The sequence below is a fragment of the Camelina sativa genome, chromosome 7, assembly GCF_000633955.1.
Source record: "Camelina sativa cultivar DH55 chromosome 7, Cs, whole genome shotgun sequence".
NCBI lineage: Eukaryota > Viridiplantae > Streptophyta > Magnoliopsida > Brassicales > Brassicaceae > Camelina > Camelina sativa.
The window spans coordinates 1795423-1801352 of NC_025691.1; the positions used below are offsets into that span (position 1 = coordinate 1795423).

At 34.7% G+C, this 5930-nt stretch overlaps 1 pseudogene; it reads right to left on the reverse strand.

Annotated features, from left to right (window-relative positions):
* LOC104704186 lies at positions 499–2449 on the reverse strand (annotated as a pseudogene).

A 5930-nucleotide genomic window follows, 5' to 3' on the forward strand; every position in this document is an offset into this window, starting at 1 on the left:
ACTTAGTTTATGACTTTATGCCTAACTGAGTCACCCTTTGGAACAATGCCCCTAGGACTCACACTGATACTTACCAAATTAGCAACCGAAGAGCTAACCATTTGTGCCTTGGAGGTTGGTGCTTAAAACCTTAGAATCTCAATTTACTTTCATCCAAACATAACCCTAAGTCGTGGTCTTATACATCGAGCCCACGAAGAAACTTGAGCTAGGTAGCTGTACTACTACTATACTTGCAGATAATACTTTAACACATTAATTGTTATAATTTCGACCTAAAGATTCCAGTTTTTTCTCTACGTAAGCCAAAACAGGGATCAGATTCTCTTGCTCACACTACTCAATACTCTCCAACTCATCGATGATTATGCCTTTCACGAGCCCTGCATTAGATTTGCTGCCTCAAAACATAAAAAAAAAAAAGGTCACCTTGATAAATTTTGGGGTTACTTCCAATATTATCCAAGTTTTTTTTTTTAAAGATCGGAAGAGAAGGGATAACATTAAAGGTTGTCAACAGAAGATACAATGCAGGCACAGAGGTTTTGGTTCTGTCAAAAAAGAAATAAAGAAAAAAGGAAAACTAACAATAACTAGTTGAACAACTCTGGTAGTTTCTGAAAACTAAACAACAAAATTCGGTCTGGTATACATATGTCTTCTACCTTCAACATCATGAGGTTCGCTTTAAATTGGTCTTGGGGTTTGTTCAACGCATGTTTCCCTCTCTCTCAAGACATCGATCATGCTATAGATTCGCTTCTCTGCTTTAGACCGGATCTGCAATTCATGAATGTGTTCTTAGCAGATTTACATATTAAGAAATGCTGTATTCGGTTCATTGATTCGTTTGAAACAGTTTCGAAGAAGAAGGTGTCTAACCTTTTTTCGCAATGAAAAGCACAGCATCGACAGTACCCTCAGCATATATTGATCTCCCGCAAACATTGTGCTGGAACTCAAAGGACACAGTGCAAAAGACAAGGATTGTTTTCGATGTTTCAGTTTCCAAGCAAATGGAGAAAGAGTAAAAGAGAGAGAGAGAGAGACAGTGAATGTCTTCAGTCTTGCAAGGACGTTTTATCTGGTGATGTCAAGTGATAAAGAGAAAGATAAATTTAGAAAANAGGTTCATTGATTCGTTTGAAACAGTTTCGAAGAAGAAGCTGTCTAACCTTTTTCGCAAGGAAAAGCACAGCATCGACAGTACCCTCAGCATATATTGATCTTCCGCAAACATTGTGCTGGAACTCAAAGGACACACTGCAAAAGAAAAGGATTGTTTTTAGTTTCCAAGCACATGGAGAAGTAGTAAAAGAGAGAGAGAGACAATGAATGTCTTCAGTCTTGCAAGTACGTTTTATCTGGTGATGTCAAGTGATAGAGATGGAAAGCATGACCCGAGATATGCTCCTCGGGAACACCCACCTCCTCCATCTGTTGCTTAGGATCTCGAATTAATTGTATCTGATTTCAAAAGTAAGCAAAATGGTCTTAATGGTGATGATTTTACCAAGAGAATGATAAATTTAGAAAAACGAAGTACGATAAAAAAAAAACACCTGGTCCATGTCGTAGGACACACCCAATTTCTGAAAGCAAGAAATAACAGCTTTTGCAGTACCAGATGCATCCAATTTGCTAGCTTGATGAGACTCCATCACGTATAGAGATTATAGCCAATCAGCCGTATTATGATACAACCTATAAATTCCAATTAGAGGAATATCTCAAAGTAAAAGAAGTATCAACCAGCAAACTGCTAAGACATGATCGCCATGGCTGCAAGAAAGGCAACAACCTAGTGGACAGAGAATAGGTAATATGGGTCAAAGGATGGGAGTTGATATACATAATTTAATTAAAGCTTTTTATGACACATTGAGTACTACGTAAGCACCTGTTTAACCATCTGTGGGGAGATCACAGCATAAATATTTGATTCCTTGACAGTTTTATACAATCTTGTCCTGTCTCGAAGGGAACTCCTACTTTGTCATACAGCTCTACGTTATCTACATTTTGCAAAACAAAACAAAAAAAAAACCCTCTGAAATCAACTAATGCAGATGAAAAGATTCCAAAAATCAGGTGGTGTTGTAAACATTCAGATAATTCTTCCAACATATTTCTATGCACGATTTGATCATAAGAATGTTTGAAGAAATGAAGTTTCTAAGATACAGGAGTGTACCAATTACTGCAGAAGGAATTGTGTAGTCGACAACAGTTAGTTCGGGATACTTCTCAAAAACCGAAGACAGAACCTGCTCTCTTTCAGTAGGACCATGAACAAGAATCTCCTTTCCACAGACCTCAACAGTCTGGGCAGCCTTTTCAGCAGAACCAAATGACGTAGGAACAATATTCTCTCCGGCAGAATCTGCCGCTTTGATGACAGCTAAGCTTTCCCCATTTTGCCACTGCATCCATTCACCTTAGGTACAAAGAAAGAGAGAGAGAGAGAGAGAGAGAGAGAGAGAGAGAGAGAGAGAGAGAGAACCGAATGGCTTAGCTTGATCCTACAATTAACACTCTCACAATTCACCAAGATCATACTCGCTTCAAAAAAACTGTAACTTGACCCTAAAAGCTAGCTAAAGGCAATACCTTTCTATCCCGAAAATGACAATCATCAAACAACACACATGAAAGTAAAATCAATCATGGAACCCTAACTTGAAGATTTGCTATTTCTAGCAAAAGGCAATAGCTATCGAGTCCGTACCCATTCGCCGCCATATTCTATAGGAATCACGGTTTCCAATTGGTCCGAGTTTGCTCCCGAGGGACGAGATCAGAGTTTGAAAAACTCAACCGGCGAACGCCGAACGGTACGGTTCTAGGGTTTTAGACATTTTCACTCTCTACGTCAGATCCGAAGCTTCTGGACAGGGTTGTGGTGTTTCATCTTAAACCGTAAAGGTAGCTAAAAGTGAAAACCGGCAATTTCTCGTTTAACTAATGATCGAAACCGGAGTTTCTCTTTAATTTATTTATCAAAACCGGATTTACTCTATGTTTCCTTTATATACAAACTAGATTTCACTTTCTAAATTTAACTGGTCATGTAAAATCAACATATTCATTGCACTTTCACGTTTTTGAAGTCTTTTTACTTTAATTTTTATCTTTTTTTTTTCTTCTTTTGTAAGAATTACTAAAATAATGATAATAATTGTTTTATAAAATGTCACAATAAATATGTTGAAACCCCCATATAATTTAATTTTTTATTTTCTTTATTGAAGGAATTACCAAAAATTAAAATTCTCATTAATTCTCATCAACTATATATATTTTCATAAAAAATTATAAACTATAAAAATATGCTAATTTGGTAAAACAATTAACATAACTAAACTTGGTAAAAAAAATTATTTTGATTTTAGTAGGACGGGTTAGCATTATTAGTTACATTTAGAGAGTTAAGTGAAATTGTTATTTTCTTTTAAACACTTTTAATGTCTACCACAAGAAAAGTTTCCTCAAATAACTGTTTTCTCTCAGTTCTCTTTCCAGAAGCAACTCTTCAGAAACCTTCCATATTCCTCCCCTTACCGGCCGGCGCTGGCTTCTCCGGGGTCGGTCGGCTCTTTATTCCTTGCTTTTGCGCTGGCTTCTCCGGAGTCGGTCGGCTCTTTATTCCTTGATTTTCCTTCTTTGCATAGTATTTGATTTCCAATAATACTCGCCAATGATTTCCAAAACTATTTGGTTGATTTCAATCATTCGATTACTTGTCCTTCTCTCCCGTCGTGAGAGTTTCTTTCCGACCACAATCCGGCCAGATCATCGGAGCAGTGGCGGTGCTTTCCCGCTGAATTTCGTTTCAAGCGGTTTTCGTTGGTTAACGATTGAAAGAGATCCTCATCACCATCGTCAGATTTTTATCTCCGACGCAATCAAATCGAGGAATGGCTTTCAGTTCCAGATCTGGGATCCAGGCGGAACAAATTTTGGGATAGAAGATTGCGAGATAAATTTCCGATTAAATTGCATCAGTAACACTCGACTGCTCTTCTTCTTGATGGGTAAGACCTTGTTTCTCCAATTATTGAAGAAGTTGACAAAATTTGGTGATGGTGATATTATCTGCATCCCCTGGTCGGAAACTTCCACTTCATCGTCTATTTATTTGAGTTTTAGAGAAACTGGTTTCAAAATTAAGAAAATTACTCTTCTTGATGATGATGGTGGTGATTGCTTTTACTGGTCGGAAACTCTCCCTTTGTCGAGAAAAATCCAACACATTTTTTATCTCTGGTATTAACTGAGACATGAACCATTCATCTTACATGATTGGTATTCTCTCTTTATTCGGATAAACCAGATTCAAGAGATTAGCTTTTTGTCTCGATAACATCGTTGATGAGAATGAGAGATATAGGGATTCGATGACATCTTACCTTTGCTTTATTCCTTTAAAAATCTTTTCAAATTTATTGTGGTGGCATCAAAGACATACATGGGTAAGAGGACTACATCTTCCAAAGGATTTCAAAGGAATCTTGGTGACTATGTACAGACAGTGGCGTTCTGATTGGCAAATATGGCATGATCTATCAACCTTCAGAAGACAGATTCCAGATTCATTTCAAGCAACAATTCAGTTTTTCCTATCAACTACAGTTATGCCAAGAGCATTTTGGAGTCTGAGCTATATGCTGTTGGCCAATAAAAAGTATGTAAAAGGGGTCATAACAGATCATATCTGTTAGTCTATAAGTCTAAAGATAGTATGGTTACTCTTTCATCGAAATTGTAATAATTTCCTATATTTACGTAAACAGTTGTTTTGAATCGATTCTGTATTTTGTAAACATTTTCTGATATCAATATATGTTGATTTGCCGGAAAAAAAAAAAGATAGTCTACCACAAGATAAATATATTACTAAACTTAACATATACCACAGGTTAAACCTTAAAAACACTAAAAAAAATATACTTTGAAAACCTGTAAAATCTTATCCTTTTTAATAAAAGGGAAGTACACAACATAGCTTTTATAGACTTTATATTTTTAATAAATGGTTACAAATGGTTACAAATAGGTTATAGATATGTTATAGATTAATTAATATATTAATATTAATGGTTACACCTAAATATTAGGGATATTCTAAATTGATAAATGATATATTAATGGTAATAAATAAAATCATGTATATTCCAAACTGTATTTTTGGAAGATTTTAGTCTTATATCACGTTGTTTCCAAAAATCTTTAAACACAATATTACAAATTTATTTTCCACACATTTTATCGATATACCACAACGTTAACCAAAGATAGATTACGAAATTGATAGATTGATTGGTTACAAGTTAAATAGTGGGTTACAAGATAAATTATGAAATAAAATTTAATCAGTATTATAGCATGGATACTTATCTAGAATCATTAACAATATAAAACTTACAAAATAAGTGTTTTTTTCAAGCCTTCATATTTAGCATATGATTTTATTGTATAATGTTTTATCCAAAAAAACTTTTAAAAACAATAACATAAATTATATTTTATATAAAAAATACAATATAAATAAAATGAATTTCAACCCGTGCTACTAGTAAAATTTATATTTTAAAAATTGTCCTGTAGTACACCATACAGTAAAATAAACCCAATAAAATATTTATAGTTATACCATCTAAAAACTAATAAAACAAAACACTCAATGTTACTGGACAGCTGTCCAACAAATAAGTTAATGTGCAAAGTCAATTATCCTGATTGTTAACTGAGTTTGTCTAGCGTTTGTTTGGACAGCTGTCAGCTGATATCTGATTATTTTTACCTTTGATGCTATTGTCCTACGATAGTTTAAACTTTCAAAGCTTTCCGAAGATCTTTCCTACTCATAAGAAGAAAGTTAATTGCGTTAAAAGTTAAATGAGTCAGTACAAATTAGCTTATTGATTGCG